Source organism: Sus scrofa, chromosome 18 (assembly GCF_054392235.1).
Source record: "Sus scrofa isolate SSC_HxYL_T2T_F1_AM1 chromosome 18, Sscrofa_HxYL_maternal_Yorkshire_Landrace_v2.0, whole genome shotgun sequence".
NCBI lineage: Eukaryota > Metazoa > Chordata > Mammalia > Artiodactyla > Suidae > Sus > Sus scrofa.
Genome location: NC_139400.1, coordinates 19,790,191 through 19,817,725, shown reverse-complemented (window position 1 = coordinate 19,817,725; position 27,535 = coordinate 19,790,191). Strand labels below are relative to the sequence as shown.

Here is a 27,535-nt window from a genome sequence, read left to right as displayed (position 1 = left end):
ACATGCTGTTGGCAGGGCCAAAACAAAAACAAAAACAAACAAAAACACACTCCTTTTCACTGGATAAATGAAATAACATTTAAAAACTATTTGGGGGAGTTCCCGCTGTGGCTCAGAGGAAACGAACCCAACTAGTATCCATTAGGATTCCGGTTCAATCCCTGGTCTCGCTTAGTGAGTCAGGGATCTGGCATTGCTGTGAACTGTGATGTAGGTCCCAGATGTGGCTCGGATCCCGTGTTGCTGGTAGCTGTGGTGTAGGACGGCAGCTGCAACTCCTATTCAACCCCTAGCCTAGAAACTTCCATATGCTGAGAGTGTGCTCCTAAAAAGCAAAACTAATAATAATACTTTGGGAAAACCAAACAACAACACACTCGCCACCCTACCCTACCGACAATTAATTTCGAAAACACTTTTACTTTCAAAGGAGAATAGACAAGTCCATCTGTACATTCTATGGCTAAAATTCAGCTTCCCTGTAGCCCAGTCAAGAAGAGACAGGGCCAGACATGAGATTTACTCTTTTCTTACTGAGGACGGCTGTCTTTCCCAGTTATCGGCTGGAGGGGTGAGGAGCAGAGGAGCCAGCTGGTTAGATGTGTCTCCGGAGTTACTCTGGGGGGGCCACCAGAGGTCACACTGTAGAAGCCTTTCTCCAGGTGGGGGAGGTGGATCCCATCAGACTCCCTGGACGCTGTAAAATGCACCCCAGAATGAGGGGGGTGCTTTCAGTTTCTTTAGACTTTATTATGGACAAATTATAATCTCTGCACAATGGAGTTCCCGTCATGGCTCAGAGGTTAACAAACCCAATTAGTATCCATGGGTTCGATTCCAGCCTCACTCAGTGGGTTAGGGATCCAGCATTGCTGTGACCTGTGGTGGAGGCTGGCAGCTGCAGCTCCAATTCGACTCCTAGCCTGGGAACCTCCATGTGCCGAAGGTGTGGCCCTAAAAGGACAAAAAAACAAAAAACAGAAAAACCTCTGCACAAGTACAGACAATAACATAAAGAACCCCCCTGTACACACCACTCAGCATCCACAAGGGTTGAATTTTTGTATCATCTAATCCCCATCCACTTCTCCCACCCCCTCAACTCTTCTGAAGCAAATCTCATGCGTCCTGTTTTTTCTTTCAAAATATTTGTGTATCAAAATATTCAAAAGAGGAGCTCCCATTGTGGCTCAGCAGGTTAAGAACCCAACTAGCATCCATGAGGATGGAAGTTTGATCCCTGGCCTCGCTCAGTGGGGTAAAGGATCTGGCATTGCCATGAGCTGCAGTGTAGGTGGCGTTGCTGTGGCTGTGGGGTAGGCCAGAGCTGTGGCTCCGATTCAGCCCCTAGTCTGGGAACTTCTATATGCCGTGGGTGCGGCCTTCATGAAAAAAAATTCAAAAGATAAGGATCCTTCTGTGTATGTGTTACACATACACCCATACACACGACACACAGTATTATGATCATATCTAAAATGCAACGGTAGTTCCTTAATATCAAACATCCCACCAGTATTCACATTTCCTGGGTGTCCGAGGTTTGCCTGTTTCGTAAGCTAAGGCCCTCAATCAGGTGATTTTCGCATGGGGTCAGAACACGGGGCGAACGATCTAACCTTGGCTTGAACCATCTAACCTTAAGCTTGGAAGGCAGTAGGGAGAAGGAGGGTGTAGACAGTTTGGAAACAATCAGCAAAACAACAGCAGCAACAATTCTGAATCTGGGGCAGTGACGGCTGGGGCCTAGAGGGTCCAGAAGGAAGGTCCTTCCTTGCCTTTCTTTCTGTCTGTCTGTCTTTTTAGGGCCCCACCGCGGCATATGGAAGTTCCCAGCCAGGGGTCAAATCGGAGCCATAGCTGCCCGCCTACACCACAGCCACAGCAACCCCAGATCTGGTCCGTGTCTGTGACCTAAACCACAGCTCACAGCAATGCCGGATCCTTGACCCACTGAGCGAGGCCAGGGATCAAACCTGTAACCAACCTCATGGTTCATTTCTGCTGCACCATGAGGGGAACTCCACTCTTTGGGTTTCTTAAGAAGCAGAGCTTGGCCACGACCACCCATCCCAACAGGGTGGATCTACTCCAAAGAGTCCAGACCCACCTGGGCAAAGATCCAAAGACTGAACTCAGGATTCACAAGCAGAGCAAGAAGTTTCGAACTGAAAGCTTCCAAAGGCATCCCCAGTGTTGACTCTGCCTCTCTGGTCAGAGAAGCTCTGGAGGCAAGAGGCACCGCAAGCCTGGCCTTGGCTCCTCCCCACCCACCTCGTGGCCTGCTCTTCACCTCGGCGCTGCTGTCGTCTGCTCAGCAGGGGAACAGCAGCTCTCAAAGGTCCTGGTGCCCGGGAATCATTGAGAAGCACAGAGAGAAAAAAGCACATCTGGATGGTTAAGAGCAGAGTCAGGGAGTTCCCACGTGGCACAGTGTGTTAAGAACTCAACCGCAGCGGCTTGAGTCGCTTCAGAGGTACGGGTTCAATCCCCGGCACGGCGCAGTGAGTTAAGGGATCCAGCGCTGCTGCAGCGGTGGCCGGTCACAGCCGCGGCTTGGATTTGCTCCCTGGCCTGGGGACCTTCCATATGTGGGGGGTGTGAACATTAAAAAAAAAAAAGAGCAGAATCTGATCCAAACTGCTTGGGTTAGGAGCCCTTTCCCATCTGCGACCTTGGGGAAGCTATTTAACCCCAGGGTCTCAGTGTCCATATCTATAAAATCAATAGGATCTTACATATTTATTTAGCATGTGGAAATTTAGGAAGAGGTGATTTTAACGTTTGCTTTTTTTTCCCTCCTAAATCCTCAAATCAAAGGTGCAAAAGGCCAGCATGCTTATTAGATGCTGGCAGGACTCTAAATTAGTGCAATCTGGGAAGTTCCTGTCAGCTCAGCAGAAAGGAATCTGACTAGCATCCATGAGGACGCAGGTTCGATCCTGGGCCTCGCTAAATGAGTTAAGGATCCAGCATTGCCATGAGCTGTGGTGTAGGTTGCAGATGGGGCTCGGACCCCACATTCCTGTGGCTGTGGTGTAGGCCAGCAGCTATAGCTCCAATTCAACCCCTGGCCTGGGAACGTCCATATGCCTTGGGAGTGGCCCTAAAAAAACAAAAAAATTAATTATTTAATTACTGCAATCTGTCTGAAAGGCAATTTGCATGTCCTTTGACCCAATAATGCCACTTTAGGAAGTTTGTCCTAAAAAAATGTTACGGGTGTAAACCAAAATTTAACTACAATCATTGTTTGTAATAAGTGTGTAATTATAAAAGATCTGAATTCTTTCATCCAGCCAATAAATATTTTATTTATTTTTAATAAATATTTATTGGGTCTATTATGTGCCACTCTGTTTTGGGCTCTGAGGAGAGGGCAGCAGTAGATAAGAGACAATTCCTTCCCCTCAGAAAGCTTATGTCCAGACCAAAGGAGACAAACAGTAAACAAGTCATTAGTTAGCAAGATATTGCAGATTATGAGACATGCAATCAGAGAAAGAAAGGCTGTAGAGAAATGAAGAGAGACTACTTGATTTTGTTTGTTTTTTGGTTTTGGGGTTTTTTTTTCTGCCTTTTTTAGGGTCGTGCTGAGGCATATGGAAGTTCCCAGGCTAGGGGTTGAATCAGAGCTGCAGCTGCCGGCCTAGGCCACAGCAACTGAGAGATCGAGCCTTACCTGCAACCTACACCACAGCTCATGGCAACGCCAGATCCCTGACCCACTGATAGAGGCCTGGGATTGAACCCACATCCTCATGGATTCTAGTTGGATTCGTTTCTGCTGTGCCATGAAGGGAACTTCCAAGAGAGACTATTTTAGATAAATGCTCAGGAAAGACCTCTCTCACTTGAGAGACGGTGGCATTTGAGCCGAGGCACGAAAGATGAAAATGTATCAGTCTTGCCAAAAGAAGCTGCTGGAAGGGTACTCCAGGCAGCAGGAGCTGCGATGCAAGAGCAGGGGTGTGATGTCATCACAACAGCTAATATATCAACTGAGGGCTTGCCATGTGCTGTGCATTGTTTTGGTGACTTCAGAATACATGCATTACTTTACAACACACTACTTTAGAAGTACACGCATTAGCCCATGTAATCTTCTTAATAACCCAGTGAGGTTGGCAGTGCTCTTATTCTCACATTACACATGAGGAAACAGAGGCACAAAGAAGCTAAGTAATTTGCCCAAGTTCACACAGTCACTCATGAAAGGTCACCTGACACCAGAGTCCTCGTTTACAACCATTGCACAAAATCCTCTCACAGTCTGAAAAGGGCCAACACATTCAAGAAACAGCAAGGAGGAGTTCCCTGGGTTCCCGAAGTGGCGCAGTGGGTTAATGATCCAGGTAGTCTCTGTGGCATTGCTGGTTCCATCCCTGGCCCGTTACAGTGCATTGAGGACCCGGTGTTGCCTGTGGCAGAGGTGCCTGGGGTTTGATTCCTGGTTTGGGAGGGGGCACAGCCAAAAAAGCGAAAAAAGAAAAGAAAGTAGTTCCCTCGTGGCACAGTGAGTTAAGGATCTGGCATTGTCACTACAGCGGCTCTGGTCACTCCTGTGGCACGGGTTTGATCCCTGGCCCAGGAATGGCACATGCTGTGGGCGCTGCCAAAAAAGAAGAAGAAGAAGGAGGAGGAGAGGAAGGAGAAGAAAGACTCAGAAGGGAGGCCAGGAACACATGGGCAGCGGGAGAGGTGTGTCAGAGTGGAGGTGGAGCCAAGTCATGTGAGAGCTGACGGGCCAATCAGAAAGCTGGATTTTTATTCCGCTCACATTGTGAAGCCCTTGGGAAATTTGAAACAGGAGAGTGACATTATTTGATTCACATTTTTAAAACATTACTTTGACTTCTGCTTCTAGAAAGATGGAGTAGAATACTTTTTCTTCCCAATCAGTAAAACAAAAAACAGTGAATATTATTTAGATGACAACTATTAGAAGACTTTAAAAGGAGGAGAGAAGCTAGACCTTCTAGGGACTTCGAGATCTAAGGAATGACACAAAGGTTTTTCTTCTGCCTTGTGTATTTGGGGACGTGGTGTTGCAGAAGTCAGCAAGAGATGCAGACAAAAAAAGTTCCACGGAGGAGTTCCTGTCGTGGTGCAGTGGAAACAAAGCCAACTAGGAAGCATGAGGTTGTGCGTTTGATCCCTGGCCTCGCTCAGTGGGTTATGGATCTGGTGTTGTGGTGAGCTGTGGTGTGGGTTGTGGAGGTGGCTGGGATCCTGCATTGCTGTGGCTGTGGCTGTGGCTGGCAGCTATAGCTCCGACTGGACCCCCTAGCCTGGGAACCTCCATATGCTGTGGATGCAGCCCTAAAAAGCAAATATATATATACATATATATATATATATATATATATATTCCACAGAAAGCCTCCTCTCTGTAGCCAAAGGAACAGGAAGGGGGCAGCTTTGCCAGAAAGAAGACTTTTAGCAATTTGCAGCAACATGGATAGAACTAGAGACTCACATACTAAGGGAAGTAATTCAGAAAGAGAAAGACAAATCCCATGGAGTTCCCGTCGTGGCTCAGTGGTTAACGAATCCGACCAGGAACCATGAGGTTGCGGGTTCGATCCCTGCCCTTGCTCAGAGGGTTACCGATCCAGCATTGCCGTGAGCTGTGGTGTAGGTTGGAGACACAGCTTGGATCCCATGTTGCTGTGGCTCTGGCGTAGGCCAGCAGCTATAGCTCCGATTAGACCCCTAGCCTGGGAACCTCCACATGCTGCGGGTGTGGCCCAAGAAATGGCAAAAAGACAAAAAAAAAAAAAAAGAAAAAGAAAAAGAAAGAAAGACAAATCCCATATGATCTCACTCACATCTGGAATCTAATACACAGCACAAATGAACCTTTCCACAAAAGAGAAACTCATGGACTTGGAGAACAGACTTGTGGTTGCCAAGAGGGAGAGAGTGGGATGGACGGATGGACTGGGAGTCTGGGTTAATAGATGCAAACTATTGCATCTGCAGTGGATGAGCAATGAGATCCTGCTGTACAGCACAGGGAACTATATCTAGTCACTTGTGATGGAACATGATGGAGGATAATGTGAGAAGAAGAATGTGTGTATATGTGTGTGTGTGTGTGTGTGTGTGTGTGTGTGTGTGTGTGAGACTGGGTCACTTTAAAGTAGAAATTCATAGAACACTGTACACCAACTATAATGGAAAAAATAAAAATCATTATTAAAAAATAAAAAAGACTTTCAGATAAAGATCACTCTAATCCAGCCACACATCACCGCAGAAACTGTGTGTGGGCCCCATGCCCACCCATGCCTAGACTTCTACCCCTCCCTCAGTTGGACTAAAGCAACTCTGCCCAGTGCGGTGTCAGAGGAGGCCGAGCCGTGGAACCTGAACTCCCAGCTCCCCGTGGTAACAAGGTTCTCCTGGTTAACCAGGGTTGGGTTTTGCTGTCAGATGAGACTTAATTACAAACTTCACCTCTGCCCACTGCTAATTGGGCCACCCCTCCACGGGGACATGGAGGTCACATGAGGTGCAGTAACCAGGCACCTTCGCTCCTTCCAGCCAGGGCGGTGTTGGGGCCCAGGGTAGGCCACCCCAAAATGAGCCTCCATGGCATACTGATGATTTTGAATTAGAGGTAATTAAGAAAGAGCCAACCCAAGAGGGACACTGGCTCTCCCTCTGTCTTCCTAAAAGCAGGAAATGAATCTGGCCTGTGAGCGGTACCCTCCCTGCATCTGGAGAGCATCCTTACCGCCAGACACAGGGAATTCAGGAGGCCTAACAAACAACCTTGTTACTTGGTTAATATACCACCCCAAGCCCAAACTCTGTTCAGATTCTTCACTAATTGGACGCCCCAAATCCGAGTTTCTTTATCCTGTCCATTCTTCACAAAGTTCTTGCCTCTTTATCTAAAAAGGAGAAGAGCTGCCTGCTTTGGCCTCTTCATAGCGACTTCTATGGCCCTCTGTGCACGTGAATTACAATGTATTTCTGGAGTTCCTGTTGTTAACGAACCCGACTAGTACCCATGAGGACGCGGATTATGATCCCTGGCCTTGCTCGCGGTTAACGATCCAGTGTTGCCATGAGCTGTGGTGTAGGCTGGCAGCTACAGATCCACTTCAACCCCTGGCCTGGGAACGTCCATATGCTGCAGGTGCAGCCTTAAAAAGACCAAAGGAAAAAAAAAAAAAAAAAGAGTATGTCTTTTTCTTCTGTTAATCTGTCTTGTGTCCATTCTTTTTTAGCCACACCCGAGGCCGGTAGAAATATCAGGGCGAGGGATCAAACCGAAACCACAGCAGTGACCTGAGCCACAGCAGTGACAATGGCAGATCCTTCACCTACTGAGCCACCAGGGAACTCCTGTTTTGTGTCACTTATATTATGAGTCCAGCCACAAGAACTGAGGAGGCGTAAAGGGGGAAATTGCGCCCCCCCCCCACCAACAGTGGCATTGGCCAAGGAGTAGTGAACAGAAGAATTAAAGTGGGAGAAACCACTCTACTGGATTTCAAGACTTCTCATGTAGCTACAGTCATCAAGACATGGGTAGGAAGGTAAAGACAGTAAGAAAATGGAGAACCCAGAAGTGGCCTCACACAAGTCCAGTCAACCACCCCACAAGCCAAAAACTGAACCCACACCTGAACTTTACACCTTATTTAAAAATTAACTCGGGAGTTCCCGTTGTGGCTCAGTGGTTGACAAAGCCTACTAGGAACCATGAGGTTGCAGGTTTGACCCCTGGCTGTGCTCAGTGGGTTAAGGATCTGGCATTGCCGTGCACTCGGATCCCACTCGAGTTGCTGTGGCTGTGGTGTAGGCTGGCAGCTACAGCTCCGATTGGACCCCTAGCCTGGGAACTTCCATATGCCCCGGGTTTGGCCCTAGAAAAGACAAGAAAAAAAAAAAATTAACTCAAAGTGGCTCAGAGATGAGTTGAAAACATAAAATTATAAAAGCAGAAACACAGTATTATACACAGTATTATAGAAGAAACACAATAGAACATTTCCGGAACTGAGGACTTGGTAACAAGTTCTTAGGACACCTAAAGTACAATCCCCAAAAGAAAAAATTCGATATAAAACTTTGTTTTTTTGCTATATTAAAAAGACTGTTAAGAGGATGAAAAGACAAGCTAAAGGCTGGAAGAAAATATTTACAACCCATGTATCTGATCAAGGACTCATATCTAGAATCTATAGAGTTCTCAAATTTCAATAGGAAAATATTGAACAATCCAATTAGCAAATGGGCCAAAGACCTGAAAAGACATTTCACCAAAGAGGATATACAGATGGCAAAAAGCATAAGAAAAGATGTTTGACGTCCTTAGCAGTTAGAGAAATACAAACTGAAACCATGATGGGGAGTTCCCGTGAACCCAACTACTATCCATGAGGATGTGGGTTCAATCCCTGGCCTCAGTCCGTAGGTTAAGGATCTGGCATTGCTGGGGGCTGTGGGGTAGGTCAGCAGCTGCAGCTCTGATTCAGCCCCTAGCTTGGGAACGTCCATATGCCATGGTGTGGCCCTAAAAAGACCAAACCAAACAAAAAAAATGATGAAATGGTCAGTATATATCTACAAAAACAGCTAAAATAACAAATACCAACAATTCCAAATGATGGAAAAAATGTACAGAAAGTGGATCTCTCCTGTATGGCTGGGGGGAATGTAAAATGGTACAGTCCCTCTGGAAGAGAATCTGATAGTTTCTTAAAAGTCTAAACACACATTTCCCTTATGATGCGGCGATCATATTCACAGACGTCTACCGCAGAGAAATGAAAAGTTATGTTCACAAAAAAATCTGTACTTCGATCTTAGTAGTTTTATTTATAATATCCAAAAACCCAGAAACAACCAAAATTTCCTACCTATGATACATCCATACCATAGATTACTAATCAGCACTAAAAACAATGACCTATTGAACAACACAGCTCAGATGTGTCTCAAGGTCATTATACTGAATGAGAAAAGGTCACATACTATATGGTCCCATTTATATAATTTTTTAATTGAAGTATAGTTGATTTACAATTTCATGTTTGTTCTAGGTATAAAGTACAATGATTCAGAGTTTTATATATATATACATATATGTGTATAAATATATACGCACATATATATTATTTTGCTTTATAGATTATTGCAAAATATTGACTAGAGTTCCCTGTGCTATATTTTTATATTAGCATCAATTTCCTTGATTTGATACTTTACTGTAGTTATATAAGACACACTCAACTGTGTGATGAGTACAGGAGACCTGCCTGTACTATGTTTGCAACTTTCATTTGAAATCTGTAATGATTTCAAAATGCAAGCGGGTTTTTTAAAAAAGATCTCAATAAGGAGTTCCCGTCGTGGCGCAGTGGTTAACGAATCCGACTAGGAACCATGAGGTTGCGGGTTCGGTCCCTGCCCTGGCTCAGTGGGTTAACGATCCGGCGTTGCCGTGAGCTGTGGTGTAGGTTGCAGACGCGGCTCGGATCCCGCGTTGCTGTGGCTCTGGCGTAGGCTGGTGGCTACAGCTCCGATTAGACCCCGAGCCTGGGAACCTCCATATGCCGCGGGAGCGGCCCAAGAAATAACAACAACAACAAAAAAAAGACAAAAGACAAAAAAGAAAAAAAAAAAAAGGAAAAACTGAAGTTCTTGAGTTCATTAAAAATTGATTGTATTATTAAAAAAAAAAAAAAGATCTCAATAAGAACAAAGGTGACTTGTGCTTCGTGGCATCAGACAGTGGCGAAAGGGGAGAGAAAAATCTCCAGATGTATGTTCCAGATCAAGCTAGCCCAAGGGATTTGAGCAGTCCTGGAAAGATAAATCCCCACCCTGAGCCTCAGTTCCTTCATTGCAAAATGAAGATGTTGAGCCAGATCAGGGGTGTTCAAGCTGGGGCCCAGAGCCCCAGGGTTTTTGCAGAGCCTTCTTCAGGCACCATTCTGGAGAAGAGGAAAGGAAGAGTGAAGACTTCCTGAGCAACCTGTTTATTTCTGGCACTGCTGCCCAATTTTTTTTTGTTTAAACAATGGATTTCCCCATGAAAACTAGAGGGGGGACGGGGGAGTGGAAATAAAAAACCAAATTACTCTGAAAGCTGCATGAAGAAAGAATTATTAATGGACAAGAACAAAAGCTGGTCTGGAAGGAGTTTGAAATGATTCAGGGCGTGCTGGTGGTTCATCCTTACCCTGTAATTGGCAAAAAGAATGAAGCAGCCTTTACAGACATCGTGTTATGAATTTTTAATTATTTAATCTTTTGGGGATACGTATGTATAATTTTATAAAAACAAATTGCAAAACTTTGGAGAGTTCCCATTGTGGCTCAGTGGTAACAAACCCAACCAGTATCCATGAGGATGTGGTTCAATCCCTGGCCTCACTCAGTGGGTTAAGGATCCGGTGATGCTGTGAGCTGCGGTGTAGGTTGCAGATGCAGCTCAGATCCTGTGTTGCTGTGGCTGTGGCATAGGTTGCTGGCTGCAGCTCTGATTCAACCCCCAGCCTGGGAACTTCCGTATGCTGCACCTGTGGCCCTTAAAGAAAAAAAATTGCAAAACCTTGGGACAAAGAGATCTTAAGTTAGAACAATATAAATGTTCAACTTAGGGAACTGATTAAATAAATTATGACACAGCTGTGTGCTAGAATACAGTGCAAATATTAAAATAGTACCTAACCCACGTACCTACAGCCAACTCATCTATGACAAAGGAGGCAAGAATATACAGTGGAGAAAGGACAGCTTGTTCAATAAGTGCTGCTGGGAAAACTGGACAGCCACATGGAAAAGAAGGAAATTAGAACACTCCCTAACACCATACACAAAAATCAACTCCAAATGGATTAAAGACCGATAGAAGACCAGACACTATCAAACTCCTAGAGGAAAACATAGGCCAAACACTCTCTGACATAAACGACAGCAACATCTTCTCAGATCCACCTCTCAGAGTATTGACAACAAAAACAAAAATAAACAAATGGAACCTAATCAAACTTCAAAGTTTCTGCACAGCAAAGGAAACCCTAAACAACACAAAAAGACAACCCACAGAATGGGAGAAAATCTTTGCAAGTGAATCGAATGACAAGGGATTCCTCTCCAAAATTTATAAACACCTTCTGCAGCTCCATACCCAAAAAACAAACAACCCCATCCAAAAATGGGCAGACAATCTAAAGACAGTTCTCCAAAGAAGACATACAGATGGCCAAGAAACACATGAAAAGATGTTCAGCGTCACTCATTATTAGAGACACACAAATCAAAACCACTCTGAGGTACCACCTTACACCAGCCAGAATGGCCAGCATCCCAAAGTCTACAAACAAGAAGTGCTGGAGAGGGTGTGGAGAAAAAGGAACCCTAGTACACTGTTGGGGGGATTGTCAATTGGTGCAACCACTGTGGAAAGCAGTATGATGATGCCTCAGAAAACAAAACATAGAACTACCATTGGATCCAGCAATCCCACTCCTGGGCATCTACCCAGAGAAAACCACGACTCACAGAGACACATGTACTTCGATGTTCATTGCAGCACTATTTACAATAGCCAAGACATGGAAACAACTTGAATGTCCATCGACAGAGGAGTGGGTCCAGAAGATGTGGTACATACACACAATGGAATATTACTCAGCCATCAAAAAGAACGAAATACCAGCATTTTTTGCAACATGGATGGACCTAGAAACTATCATGCTAAGTGACGTCAGCTGTACAATGAGACACCAACATCCAATGCTTTCACTGACATGTGGAATCTGAAAAAAGGACAGACTGAACTTCTTTGCAGAACAGATGCTGACTCACAGACATTGAAAAGCTTATGGTCTCCGGAGGAGACAGTTTGGGGGGTGGGGGGATGTGCCTGGGCTGTGGGATGGAAATCCTGTGAAATCAGATTGTTATGATCATTATGCAACTACAGATGTGATAAATTCATTTGAGTAATACAAAATTTAAAAAATAAATAAATAAATAAATAAAATAAAATAGTACCTAAAGCGTTCTATTGATGAGGAAATCTGTTCTTGGTACACTGTTGGTGAAAAGTATTTTAAGAAGCTGTATATATAGTATCGATGACAAATTAAAATTGTAATGGAGTGATCACAGTTCAGGCATCCAGAAATGGAGTTGGATGGCCATTGAGCATCTTGTCTCAGATACATCCCTGCACCATGGAGAACTTGAACTGTACCAGATTCAAGGACACTTCCAGCTGTATTAAGAACAACACCTGGAGTTCCCATTGAGGCTCAGCGAAAATGAATCTGTCTAGCATCCATGAGGACGCAGGTTCAATCCTTGGCCTCACCTGAGGCCTCACCACTGATGGGTTAAGGACCCAGCATTGCCATGAGCTGTGATGTAGGTCAAAAATGTGGCTTGGATCCCGAGTTACTGTGGCTGTGGCGTAGGCCAGCAGCTCCAGGTCTGTTTCCACCCCTAGCCTGGGAACCTCCATATGCTGTAGGTGTGGCCCTAAAAAGACAAAAAGAAAGAAAAAAAAAAAAAAAAAGAAAAGGTTTTGCACTTGGGGTATACCTTCCAGAGTCACCAGTGATCAAAGTACCCGCTTCATTGGGCAAATCAGACAAAGCCTTGAAAAAAAATCTTGCAAACTTTTTGGAAATGTCACTGTCCCTGTCACCCTCAATCATCAGGTGAGGTCAAAAGAACCAATGGAAAAGCTGGACTTACAGCAATTTGGTCAATTGTACCTTAAAAAGAAGAATCAAAACATGGATCTTTTTGTCCCTTCCTCATCCCTCCAGAATTCAGAGACTCTCAAACTACAACTGTCCTTTTCCTGAAGTCCTGCAAACGGAAACTAGATGACCAGATAGAAATTTCAGAGAAATTTCCGCAACAACTCATATTCAAACATTCCTTTTGCCTGTTACTGGGTGAGTCACTCTGGAAGTTTGCCTAATACCTGATGACATCCTCAGTGACATTTTCAAGCTGCAAACTGCTTCGACCCTGACATCTAAACCCTGGGCTCGAGTTCCCATCGTGGCTCAGTGGTAACAAACCTGACCAGTACCCATGAAGACGCAGGTTCTGTCCCTGGTCTCACTCAGTGGGTTAAGGGTCTGGCATTGTCATGAGCTGTGGATTAGTTCGCAGACGTGGCTCGGATCCCGCACTGCTGTGGCTGTGGCAGGCCAGCAGCTACAGCTCTGATTGGACCCCTAGCTGGGAACCTCCATATGCTGCAGGTGTGGCCCACCCAAAATACAAAATAAATAAACAAACTCTGGGCTCAGAAACCGGGTTATAATTTGATCCAATCATTAGCCTTTTATTGTTTTCCTTTTATTTTGACAGAAATTTCTTTTTATTTATTTATTTATTTTGTCTTTTTGTCCTTTTAGGGATGCTCCCGCAGCATATGGAGGTTCCCAGGCTAGGGGTCTAATCGGAGTTGTAGCTGCCGGCCCACGCCAGAGCCACAGCAATGCCAGATCCGAGCCATGTCTGTGAGCTACACCACAGTTCATGGCAACGCCGGATCCTGAACCCACTGAGCCAGGCCAGGGATTGAACCCACAACCTCATGGTTCCTAGTCGGATTCATTTTCGCTGCACCACGACAGGAACGCCAATTTCCATAGGAATTTCTTGTATTAAATATATTAAATACCCAATCACTTGCACGACAGGCCTAGCTTGGGGAGCCCACCAGAATTATCGCCTCCTAAGATGAGATTCAACTGTTTAAGTGAAATGACTTGCTTTTAGACCTTAAAACTGGCTCAAAGAAATGGAAGACTCTAATAATCCAATCTCTCTCTTTCCAAAGTCATCAGCTCAGCCTTTAATATCTGAAACTTCCAGGGATGTTTCAGAGGAGGAAGCTGTTGGGGCCCAGGGTAGGGCACCCCAAAATGTGCCTGAATGGCTTACTGGTTATTTTAAAGCTACTTTAAAAACAGCCCATGCAAGAGGGACACGCTGACTCTCCTTTCTGTCTCCATAAAAGCAGAAAAATAAATCTCCCATGTAAAAAGTGTACCCCCTGCCCCAGAAAGTAGGACAGGGAGTTTCCATTGTGGCTCAGCAGTAAAGAATCAGACTAGTATCCATGAGGACGCGGTTTCTATCCCTGGCCTCACTCAGTGGGTCCGGTGTGGCCATGAACTCTGGTGTAGGTCACAGAGTCAGCTCAGATCTGGCATTGCTGTGGCCATGGTGTAGGCTGGCAGCTGCAGCACCGATTCGACCCCTAGCGTGGTAACTTCCAAATGCCACAGGTGCAGCCCTAAAAAACAAAACAAAACAAAAACAAAAAATTGTTGAGTAACTGCAATACCCCAGGGAAGGCACCTAGGGCTTAGGGCACAGCTCAGGCAAATCAGTTTCTGCTCCTGCGAAGTCCCCAGAGTCAGATCCAGTAATCCTACCATGAATAGCTAAGACACAGACGAGGCTTTCTATGGGCTGATTTAAGACAAACCCCTAAGAAACAGGTACTACTAGGATCCTTGTTGCTTGACTGTCTTTTCTACAGGTTAGGAAACCGAGGCAGGGGGAAGTGACCTCTTCAAGGCCACTCAGCTAGTAAGTGGTAAAGAGAGGACTTGAACCAGACAATGGCTCCAGAGCCAAGACACTACAGTCTTAGCCATCACATTGTCAAATACTCAGAGGGACAGATGTGCAGCACCTGGGATGGACATGCCGAAGGAGGCTACACGGCTGTCTGAGCTGCATAAGCAGACTCAGCCCAGGCTGAGGAAGGCATTCTTGGGAAAGAAGGCAGTATAAACAGGGCAGAGAGGACGAGGGAGGGCTGAGAGGTGGGGCTGGGGACGCCGGCGGGATGAGGAAATCCAGGACCGCGTGGCCCACATTCAAGATGGTGTCTTTGGCCTCAGAGCAACAGGAAGGCCTTGATAGGTGCGACGAGGTGTGAAGACTGGGGGTGGGGTTCAATGACTCAATCTGAAACCATGTTTCTGATTACAGGGTCGACTGGAGGGGAGGGAGAAGCAGCAGCAGGCAGACCAGTTATAAGATTACGGCAGTGCTCCAGACCGAGAGGAAATATTTTCCCGTTTGTTTTTGGTTTTGGCCATGCCTGTGGCATGCGGAAGTTCCAGGGCCAGGGGTTGAACCTGTGCCACAGCAGTGACCATGCCAGGTCCTTTACCCACTGAGCCACCAGGGAACTCCCAAAGGTGAAATGTATTTTATTTCTAATATCCGGTATGACAAAATGGAAAGTAGATACAAAGCACTTTTATAGCACTGGGAAGTCAGAAAAGCAGTTATTTGAGTTGCAAGCTGAATTAGCTGTTATTTTCACAGAACACCAACTTTTGCTTGAAAGAACGGCTGACAAACGATGGTTATTCAGACTTTGGCACTGGGCAGGCATTTTCTCCAAAGTGAGCCAAATGATTCTACCCCTTCAAAGGAAAACAACTGACACTGTTTGTTGCCAATGACAAAACGACAATTTTAGGAAAACATTTGTCTGCCACCATTTATAATTTTAGGAAACATCACAAGTTGACAGCTTCCTAATACTAAAAACTTTTCTACTGAGCATATTCTGTGATATAAATGTGATCTTTTTTTAGTGCATTATATAACGAAACAGAGCAACATTTGGAAAATCTACATAACTCAGCAAACCAACATTTTCCAAATGACCAACACATGATGTTATAAAATCATGTATAGACAAATGATTCATTGAAAGCAAATGATTAGCCAGTGGATATTTATTTATTTACTTATTTATTTTGCTTTTTAGGGCTACACCTGTGGCCTATGAAATTCCCAGGCTAGGGGTCAAATTGGAGCTACAGCTGCCAGCCTACACCACAGCCACAGGAACGCCAGATCCGAGCCACATCTGTGACCTACACCACGACTCATGGCAATGCCGGATCCTTAACCCACTGAGCCAGGCCAGGGATCGAACCCACATCCTCATGGATACTAGTCGGGTTCATTACTGCTGAGCCGCAATGGGGACGCCCTCATCAGTAAATTTTAATGAAAAGGCCACTGATTTCATTTCAGATCCCACACTGGAACTAAACTTTCAAAAATTACTACTTGTTAAGTTTTGATGTAGTATCAAAGAAAAATATCCACAACTATCTGGAAAAGAGAGTAAAACAGCCCCCCCAGTCCCCCCTCAGGCTTTCTTCATATACTCGAACCAAAATAACAAACAGCAACAGATTGAAAGCAAAAATAGATGCAAAAGACATCCAGTCGTCTTCCACTGTCAGACAGAAAAGAGATTTGCAAAATAAAACAATGTCATTCTTCTCACTAAATTGTTGTTGGTTTTGGAAAATATTATTTTCATTAAAATATATATATTTACATCAACATATAACAGGTTTAGGGTTATTTTAGATCAGCTACTATATGAATACTTTTAAAATTCTTCAGTTTTATTTTTATTTTATTTATTTATTTTTTTTTCCTTTTAGGGCTGCACTTGCAGCATATGGAAGTTCTGGGCTAAGGACTGAATTGGTGCTGCAGCTGCAGGCCTACACCGCATCCACAGCAATGTGGGATCCCAGTCGTGTCTGCAACCTACGCCATAGCTCACAGCAACACCAGATCCTTAACCCACTGAGCCAGGCCAGGGATCGAACTCGCATCCCCATGTTTACTAGTTGGGTTCATTACCAATGAGCCACAACAGGAACTCTTAAAATTTCTCAGTTTAAATTTCTAGTGTATAGATTTACAAGGAGATCCTGCTGAATAGCATTGAGAACTATGTCTAGATACTCATGTTGCAACAGAACAAAGGATGGGGGGAAAATGTAATTGTAATGTATACATGTAAGGATAACCTGACCCCCTTGCTGTACAGTGGGAAAATAAAAAAAATAAATAAATAAAAATAAATTTCTAGTGTGATAAATATCAGTGAATGGACTTCCCATTAGCCAAAGCTTTTTGGGGTCCTCTGTAATTTTTAGGAGTATAAAGGGGCACCTCGACTGGTCGGAGGGAGATATTAGCTTGCTAGGGCTGCCTTAACAAATCCCCACATATTGGGAAGTTCAAACAACAGAATTTATTGTCTAACAGTTCTGGAGGCTAGAGCCTAAGATTAAGGTGTCAGCAAGGTTGACTCTTTGTAAGAGCTGCGAGAGATAATCTGTTCCATGCCTCTCTTCAGGTGGTTTGCTGGCAGCATCTGGGTTTCCTTAGCATGTAGAAGCATCATCTCATCTCTGCCTTCATCTTCACCTGTGTGTGCCTGTGTCCAAACCTCCCCTCTTCACAAGGACACCACACGTATTGGAGCAGGGGCCCAGTAGGAATGTGACCTCACCTTAACTAATTCCCTCTGCAAAGACACTATTTCCCAATAAGGTCACATTGAGGGGCTGGTGTTAGGATTTCAACATGTGAATTTGGGGGTGCATGCAACCCAGCCATTAAGAAGGGGAAAGCAATAAAGTCAAGCCTGAGCAGGGAGAATGCAAGCTTTCAAGACAAGACAGAGGAGATGGACAAGAAACAGAGAGGGAGGAGTTCCTGCTGTGGTGCAATAGGAGCGGCAGTTTGCTGCAGTGCCAGAATGTGGGTTCCATCCCCAGCCCGGTGCAGGAGGTTAAAGGATTCAGCACTGCAGCAGTTGTGGTGCAGGTCACAACTATGGCTCAGATCTAGTCCCTGACCTGGGAATTTCATATGCCTCCAGGCAGCCAAAAAAAAAAAAAAGAGAAAAAAATGAAAAGAAAAGAAACAGAGAGGGAGATGGAAAATTCAAGAGAAGAAAGTTCTGTATTCTGAAAACTATAAAACACTGATGAAAGAAATCAAAGATGACACAGATGGAAAGATGTACCATTCTCTTGGACTGGAAGAATCGATATTGTCAAAATGACTATGCTACCCAAGGCAATCTACAGATTCAATGCAGAGCTAGAACAAAATATTTTAAAGTTTTTTGGGAGCACAAAAAGACCCAGAATAGCCAGAGCACTCCTGAGAAAGAAAAATGGAGCTGGAGGAATCAGGCTCCCTGATTTCAGACTATACTACAAAGCTACAGTCATCAAACAATATGGTATTGGCACAAAAAACAGAAATATAGATCAGTGGAACAGGACAGAAAGCCCAGAATTGAACCCATGCTCCAAAGGTCAACTGATCTATGACAAAGGAAGGGAGATTATACAATGGAGAAAAGACAGTCCCTTCCACAAGTGGTGCTGGGGGAGCTCTCCCTGTGGTGCAGCAGAAATAAATTCCACTAATATCCATGGGGATATGTGTTTGATTCCTGGCCTCTCTCAGTGGATAGGGGATCCAGAGTTGCTCTGAGCTGTGGTGTAGGTCAAAGATGCAGCTTAGATCCTGCATTGCTGTGGCTGTGGCATAGGCAGGCAGCTGTAGCTCTAATTTGACCCCATGCCTAGGAATTTCCACATGCTGTGAGTGCAGCCCTAACAAAGCAAAAACAAACAAACAAACAAAAATGTGGTGCTGGGAAAAGTGGACAGCTATAAATGCAATAAAATTCACTGAGTTGTTTTGTTTTGTTTTGTTTTTTGGTTTTTGTTTGTTTGGTTGGTTTTAGGGCCACAGGTGCAGCATATGGAAGTTCCCAGGCTAGGGGTCAAATCAGAGTTACAGCTGCTGGCCTATGCCACAGCCACAGCCACAGCAACACAGGATCCAAGTCACGTCTGTGACCTACACCACAGCTCACAGCAACACCAGATCCTTAACCCACTGAGCGAGGCCAGGGATCAAACCTGCATCATCATGGATACTAGCTGGATTCTTTTCTACTGAACCACAGTGGGAATTCCACTGACTCTTTTTGTTTTAAAGGAACTACTTCTCCTATTAACCATTAAATATTATATATGTATATCTTTTAAACTTATTTATTTTTGTAGCTGTTCCATGGCATGTAGAAGTTCTTAGGGCAGGGACTGAACCCACAACACAATAGTGACCCCAGCCATTGCAGTGCCAATGCCAGATCCTGAACTGTTAGGCCACTGAGAAACTCCAGTTAAACACTTTTTTTTTTTTCAGGGCCACACCTAAAGGATATGGAAGTTCCCAGGCTAGGGGTTGAATTGGAGCTGCAGCTGCCAGACTACACCACAGCCACAGCAATGCGGGATTGGAGCCAAGTCTGCGACCTGCACCACACCTTGCAGCAAAGCTGGATCCTCAACCCACTGAGTGAGTTCAGGGATCAAACCCGCATGCTCCTGGATACTAGTCGGGCTTGTTACCACTGATCCACCATGGGCATTCCCCTACATATATTTAATATATCCTCAAAATTTTCAATAACATTTAAGTTTGGCAGTAGGTCTTGAGAGGAACTACCTTCATAGAGCAGAAGCAATTGCCTATATTATCCAAATGAACACTGTTTTTGATTTTGAGTGTTTAATACCACTGTTCCCATTCTTTAGACAAGTCTGGGGCACGATGCCAGTTGCGGTCACCATACACTTGTCCACACAGGCTTCTGGCAAGGCTCTTTCATGCCCTGAGGACTTTCTACAAAACGGCTCATGAAGAGCTGAAGGGGTGAGTGCTCCACTTACACCCCTTCAAAGTGGACATTCCTTTCAACAAAGGGCCCTCTGTGTTCTCATATCTCTGTATCCAGGATTAGGGTGAAACAACCACGTGCTCCGCTGGACGAGATCAACTTACAAGAGATCCTTATAATTTTAAAAAGGAAGGGGCTAAGTGGAGAGCAAACCAACACGCTTGCAGGCAACGCATGCCAGAAATTCTAAAAAGAGCTAAGCCGCAAAAGAAACCTGATGTTTCTCAAAGCAGTATCTAATTTTCCTGAACGGAATTCAAACCAGATCGCCTTCATTCAAAGAACTGATTTTTACCATCCACTTACCTAGCACTGCTCCACCACAGGCCAGGCCCCGAGCCCACCATCCACGAGCCTTCACAACAGGCGGTCACAGAGAAAGCGCTGGAGACAGAAAGAGAATGATTGGAGGTTGCTCGAAAAAGACGGGAAGACAGTCGACCTCGCGAATCCACGCCATTAGATGCACTTCGTTGACAGCAAGTGCATCCTGCTGAGTCCCTAAGTCTGTGTTATCAGTGCACAGAGGACAATATTACGCCTGCTGCCACCAGGACCACGCTCTGCTGTGAACATCCATCCCCGCTCCTCCTGGCCATGGACCTTCTCCAGTGATGGGTCGCAGGGAGCCCTGTGCCATCCAATGTCTGTTTGGCCTTCACTGCTGTTCTATAGCTTTCTGTCCTCTGGACCATGCCCCGAGAGAAAGAGCCCACCCGTGTCCCCCAGGGACAGCTCCACTCTCCTCCAAGCCCCATCCCATCCCACCTGCCCCGCTCATTCCCAAGGAGAAGCCCCACCATCACGGAGCTCGCCACCTCCCCCTCTCGCCACCTCCTTAATGCCTTGGTCTTGTCTCCCTCTTTCCTCTCTCTCCAGAGCAGAGCTACTCTGCAATCATTCACTCCTGGCTTCAAGTCACGGACCGAGTGGGGGTGAGATTGAGGAATCGAAAATGTCATCACAAAGAGAACAGAACGCCTGTGAGGGTGTTGCAGGTGGATTTTCCCCATCGTGTGTCGCCAAGTTTTTCCCTGGGGAGCACCGCCCCCCCCACCCCGTTATTCGCCTTTTCTGTCATAGCATCTACTCGAAATTCTATTCGGGAGATTCTCTTCAGCATGATTTCTCCCTCTGCTTTCTTTTTTGTTTCGGCCCTGCCCCATGGCATGCCGGACGTCCCCAGGTCAGGGATCAAGTCCACACCACAGCAGCGACAACACTGAATCCTTAACCCACTGAGTCACCAGGGAACTCCCTCCACCTCTACTTTCTTAAAAAAAAAAAAGCAAAACAAAACTTGGGAGTTTCCATCATGGCTTAGCAGAAACGAATCTGACTAGCATCCATGAGGACACAGGTTTGATCCCTGGCCTTGCTCAGTGGATTAAGGATCCAGTGTTGCCATGAGCTGTGGTGTATGTAGGCTGCAGACATGGCTCCGATCCGACATTGCTGTGGCTGTGGTGTAGGCCAGCAGCTGCAGCTCCAACTTGACCCCTAGCCTGGGAACCTCCATATGCCACGGGTAGGGCCCTAAAAAGACCAAAAACAAAAACCCAAAACTTACTAGCTTGTTTCTCTTCTCCATTTAATATACAAAATGGAACCCAGAGTCATAGAAGTGTGCCATTGGAAGACAGCTTAGAAATCTAATCCAATCCCTTTACTTTATTTATTTACTTACTGTCTTTTTAGGGCCAAACCCACGGCCTATGGAGGTTCCCAGGCTAGGGGTGGAATTAGAGCTCCAGCTGCCAGGCTACGCCACAGCCCACAGAAATGTCAGGGATCATACCCACTAAGCTCCAGGGGAAACTCCCAATCCCTTTACTTTAGAGACAAGGAAACAAGCCCAGAGAGGAGAAGGGAGTTCACACAGCTGATCGGCGACAGCCACAGAACACAGGGCCCCGACACCCGGTTTTCACTTCATCCCTGGAATTGTCTAGTTTGTTTCTCATAGGACTTAACATTACTTTGTGTAGGCACGTACAGAAAAACCCTTCTGGGGATAGTTTATCCCCTCGGGGGAGTCCCGAGGATCCCAGACAAAGGTCTTCCTGCACCGGCAAGGAGGCAGCACTTCCCCGACATGTTCCCACATCTCCTGGGTGGCGTCATCAGCAAAGTGCTGTGACTCCCCCCAAGGTCACAAGGGAAGTGACGACATGAAGACTGGAATCCAAGTATTGCCTCTGGGGTGGACGAGCCATGAGATCCTGCTGTCTAGCACAGGGAACTCTATCTAGTCACTCGTGATGGAGCGTGATGGAGGGAATGTGAGAAAAAGAGTGTATATATGTGTGTGTGACGGGGTCACCTTGCTGTCCAGTGGAAATTGACAGAGCACTGTAAACCAGCTATAATGGACAAAATCAAAATCATTTAACATAAAAAAAAGCAAGCAAGCAAGCTGGAATCCAGGACTCCCGACTCAGGGGTGGTTTTGCTGACCCCCAAGGTCAGCCTGGGCAAGAGAGACGAGAGAATGAGAGATACAGAGTGAAGGAAAGTTACAGAAGAGGCTGGAAGGCCATGGAGGAGAGAAGTCAGATGTCGGCAAGAGAGGCCAGGCAACAGTCTCTCACGAGGCCACCTGGTCCTAGTTTCATGTGGACAAAACTGGACGGGAAAAGCTGAGTGTTTATCGCAGGCATGCAGCTTATTTCCCCAAAACCTTAGCTCAAAATTACTTTTTGAGAACACACATCTCTGTTTATTAAACAAAAGAGGAATCTGACCACAAGCACTGTTGTGGCAACAGACGCACTCTGCACAATTGGTGAGACCAGGAAGAGAAGGCAGCAGGAATTTGTGATCCCAGAGGCGTGTGGCTGAGCGGGGCCTCCCCTCCATTTATTAACTTCACCTTAAAATGCCCTTACCAGCTTGATGCTAGTACCTCTCTGACTTTCTCACTGTTGGAGCTATCCCACAGTGGAAATGGTTGTCTTCCAAGTTAGTGAGAAACCTGTCACTTGACTCATTTTAGCCAAGTTCAGGTAACAACCTTGAGTGGTCAGATGCAGCCATACCAACCTCTAACCTACTACTTTCTTTGCAGGAGAGAATTCTTACAGGTTAAGGATTGGTGTCTTTCCAATATCAAAATTCTTTGCTGTTGTTGTTTATTCCATGTGTCTTATTTCCAGTCTTATGTCCTGAACATTCTTTTATTATTATTATTATTATTATTATTTTCTTTTTTTTTTTGGTCTTTTTGCCTTTTCTAGGGCCACTCCCACGGCATATGGAGGTTCCCAGGCTAGGGGTTGAATCGGAGCTGTAGCTGCCACCCTACGCCAGAGCCACAGCAACGCAGGATCCAAGTTGCGTCTGCAACCTACACCACAGCTCTCGGCAACGCCAGATCCTCAACCCACTGAGCAAGGCCAGGGATCGAACCCGCAACCTCATGTTTCCTAGTCGGATTCGTTTCCACTGCACCATGACTGTGTCCATACATTTTGTTACGCACTTTGGGCACCTCAAGAACAGAGGCTTTCAATAAGCATTTTTTTGTACCATATACAACTTGGAATTTAAGATTTTTTTTTTTAGAAGTTCCCGTCATGGCACAGTGGAAACGAATCCAACTAGGAAACATGAGGTTGAGGGTTTGATCACTGGCCTCACTCTGTGGGTTAAGGATCCGGTGTTGCCGTGGGCTGTGGTGTAGGCTGGCAGCTGTAGCTCTGATTCAACCCCTAGCCTGGGAACCTCCATGTGCTGCCCCCCCCCCCAAAAAAAAGATTTTTTTTAAATGGAAAAGATTTTCTAACATTGAAATTTTCCCCAGGCAATCAGACAGACACTGTAAACTGTAGTCTATCTGTGCCACTGTAACGGCATTGCTTTCCCATGCACTACTCTTTAAAAATGAATTAATTTGATTTGATTTCCTGATTGTAAAATATATTCCTTGAGAGAATTTGAAGGACATGCAAAAGTATAAATTAGAAAATAAAAGTTATCAAAGTATAATTCTAGATATGACCACTGCTAACATCTTGGTAAGAGCCTCACCAAACTGTTCTCTGTGTGTGTGTGTGTGTGTGTGTGTGTGTGTGTTACAAAACTGGAATCGTTTTATATCCTGCTTTTTCTGTTTTGAATTATACAGCAAGTGTTTAACCCAATAATAAATATTATTCTAAAATGTTATTTAGGAGTTCCCATTGTGGCTCAGTGGTAACAAACCCAGTTAGTACCCATGAGGAGGTGGGTTCGATTCCAGGCCTTGCTCAATGGGATAAGGATCTGGTGTTGCTGTAGGTCATAGACACAGCTCAGATCTATTGTTGCCGTGGCTGTGGCACAGGCCTGCAGCTGCAGCTCTGATTCAGCCCCTAGCATGGGAACTTTCATGTGCTTCAGGTGTGGCCCTAAAAAGGAAAAATAAATAAATAAATAAAATACCATTTTAATTTAAAAAAATCTTTAAACATTTTATTCCATTATAAGCAGTTTCTAAGCTTTTGTTTTTACAAATATTGTAATGTTGCGATGGAGAATCTTAGATTCCTACACTGTGTGTGTGTGCATGCGTGTGTGTATGCTCATCTCTGAATATTTCTTTCAGGGGAAAAAATTTCCAAAGAGCTGCCACATAGAAGGAAAAGTGACCAAAATAAGCCAATTCTAACAAAGTCTACAACTTAGCTATAAATTATCTCCAACACTGAGCCTAGATTAACATGATGGCACATGGTCATTGCCCCAAGCACCTGATCAAACAATGGAAAAAAAATCATGTGTCATCCAAGTCATCCTAGGTCTCAAGTTATTGCTACAATTGTATGTAGTTACAATTTTCCACACAATAAAAAGTAACCAGGGTCACATGGAAACACAGCGACATGAATGAAAACCAACAGAAATAATAGAAACAGACCAATGGTGGTGAGGTGAGCAAATATTGAAGCGTCAGACACAGATTTTTGAGAAATTACGTTCACTCTGTTCATGAAGGTGAAAAACAAGACTGAATAAGAGAAAACTATTTTTAAAGTACGAAATGAAAATTCTAGAACTAAAACTAAAATAACAGAAAATAAGAGCCCAAGGGGTAGCTACAAAAGGAGATGAGACACAGATGACAAGAGATTTAATTAACAAAAAATAGGAGAGAAGAAAATATCCAGATTAAAGCCTACGAAAACAAAAGAATGGAGAACAGGTAAGAGGGTAAAAAATTTGAGGATTCAGTGGGGAACACCCAGCTTATGTGTAACTGGGGTCCCAGAAGGAGAGAAGAGAATGGGACAGAGTTGTATTTGATGGCTGAGAACTTTTCAAAACTGATAAAAGACACAAAACCCCATATTCAGTTGCCTACAAATCCCAGGCAAGACAAATAAAAAGAAATTAATACCTGAGCACATCAGAATAAAATTGCTGAAAACCAAAGACAGAGTAAAACTCACAGGAACAATGAAAGAAGAAAGAGGCAAATTACCTACAAGGGAGCACCAATTAGATGCATAGCTCTCTCAAGAAACAATGGAAGTCAAAAGAAATAGAATGGTATCTTTTTTTTTTTTTTTTTTTTTTGCTTTTTAGGGCCACATACATGGCATATGGAGGTTCCCAGGCTAGGGGTCCAACCAGAGCTACAGCTGCTGGCCTACACCACAGCCACAGCAATGCCAGATCTGAGCTGCATCTGTGACCTACACCACAGCTCACGGCAACACCGGATCCTTAACCCACTGATCAAGGCCAGGGATGGAACCCGCAACCTCATGGTTCCTAGTCGGATTCATTAACCACTGAGCCACGATGGGAACTTCTAGAATGGTATCTTTAAAGCACTGAAAGAAAATATGTGTCAACCTAGAATTCTACACCCAATGAAAATATCTTCTGAGGTTTTCTTCAAGATTAAAAATATATCCAGGGAGTTCCCGTCGTGGCGCAGTGGTTAACGAATCCGACTAGGAACCATGAGGTTGCGGGTTCGGTCCCTGCCCTTGCTCAGTGGGTTAACGATCCGGCGTTGCCGTGAGCTGTGGTGTAGGTTGCAGACGCGGCTCGGATCCCGCGTTGCTGTGGCTCTGGCGTAGGCCGGCGGCTACAGCTCTGATTAGACCCCTAGCCTGGGAACCCCCATATGCCGCGGAAGCGGCCCAAAGAAATAGCAAAAAGACAAAAAAAAAAAAAAATATATATATATATCCAGACAAGCAAAAACTAAGAGAATTAATCACACCACTGAGGGCATACTAAAAAGCATAATTCAAAGTGAAGGAAGATGATCACAGATGGAAGACCAGACATGCAAAAAGGAGTCAAGAACAATAAATTGGTAAATAGGTGGGTAAATTTAAACATTCATTTTACAAAATAGTAATAATTAATTATTGAGTTAAAATGCATGTGTATAGTTAAAAATACATGACCATAATGGCATGAAAGTCAAGCATGGATAAGCAAAGTTCCAGAGTCTTTTCATTATCTATGAAGAAGGTAAAAATATCAATTAATATTAGACTTTGATAAGATCAGAATAGATGTCTTAATCTCTAAAAAATGAATAATAAAAAACTCAATCCAGGAGTTCCCATTGTGGCTCAGCAGGTTAAGAACCCAATGGGTATCTACGAGGAGTATGGATTTGATTCCTGGCCATGATCAGTGGGTGAAGGATCCGGTGTTGCCTATACATTGTAGGATTATAAAAAACCCAGTCTGATAATCTTTGTCTTTTTTTTTCTTTTTAGGGTCGCACCGGTGACACATGGAAGTTCCCACACTGGGGGTCAAATCAGAGCTGTAACCACCAACCTACACCACAGCCACAGTAATGCCAGATCCTTAACCCGCTGAGCGAGGCAAGGGATTAAACCTGCATCCTCATGGATACTAGTTGGGTGTGTTTCCACTGAGCCACAGTGGGAACTCCTGGACTTTTTTTAAAGTATGTGTAACCAAACACTTATCTCAATTGTTTTAAAAAAACAATCTTGAGAAAGTTCCTGCACAATGTCTAGCTTTGAGCAAAGCAATTTCCTGGTACACTTTCCGAAGCAAACCTGATGCAAAATGCATAAAAGACTTACTAGGTGAGGTCACCAGCTGCACGAAGTTATCAGTTATAGACCTGTTAAAAAGAAAGACAGCTAATAGTGGGGAGACTTGTAAAACAGTGGAAGTAATGAGTTAGCAGAGGGAGTCAAGACCATCCTGTTTTAGAAAAATAAAATCGCTTCATCTGTTGATAAGAGAATGTTTGTCTTTTATTTTTTTCTTTTCTTTTCTTTTTTTCTTTTTAGGGTTGCACCTGTGGCATTTGGAGGTTCCCAGGCTGGAGGTCGAATCAGAGCTGTACCCTCCAGCCTACACCACAGCCACAGCAACTCAGGATCCAAGCCATGTCTGCAACCTACACCACAGCTCACAGCAATGCCTGATCCTTAACCCACTTAGCGAGACCAGGGATTGAACCCTCATCCTCATGGATACTAATCAGGTCCGTTACTGCTGAGCCGCAACAGGAACTCCAGAATGTTGGTCCTTTAAATTGTCTTTTAAATACCTAATCTAAAATAGTCCCAAATCAACGAACAATGTGTTAAAAAGAAAGAGAGAGGAAAAAAAAAAAAAAAGAACAAGAAAAAAGGGAGTTCCCATCCTGGTGCAGCGAAAAGGAATCCAACTAGGAATCATGAGGTTGCTGGTTTGATCCCTGGCCTCACTCAGTGGGTTAAGGATCCAGCGTTGCCATGAGCTGTGGTGTAGGTTGCTGTGTGGCTGTGGCTGTGGCCACCAGCTGTAGCTCCGATTTGACCCCTAGCCTGGGAACCTCCATGTGCGTGGGGCCTGCCCTAAAAAGCAAAAAAAAAAAAAAGAGAGAGAGAGAGAGGAGACAGGTGAATCCCTGTCTCCCACAGCCACTGCTGTCCAGACCACTTTTGCTCTATGACT

General features: G+C 44.7%; 1 protein-coding gene across 12 annotated transcripts in view; it reads right to left on the bottom strand.

Moving 5' to 3' along the window:
• Positions 1–27,535, bottom strand: part of ATP6V0A4 (ATPase H+ transporting V0 subunit a4) — a 110,171-nt gene that overhangs the window by 68,595 nt on the left and 14,041 nt on the right. For 5 of the 12 annotated variants that reach the window (XR_014833659.1, XM_085005301.1, XM_085005302.1 and 2 more), the window contains one exon: positions 19,913–19,990. The exons of 1 other annotated variant lie outside the window; for it this stretch is intronic. The gene's annotated coding sequence lies outside the window, so the exon portion shown is untranslated. Of the gene's footprint in view, positions 1–534; positions 698–19,912; positions 19,991–26,670; positions 26,712–27,535 lie in introns of all 12 variants that reach the window. 6 more of the 12 variants (XM_085005306.1, XM_085005304.1, XM_085005300.1 and 3 more) reach the window with 3 other exon arrangements.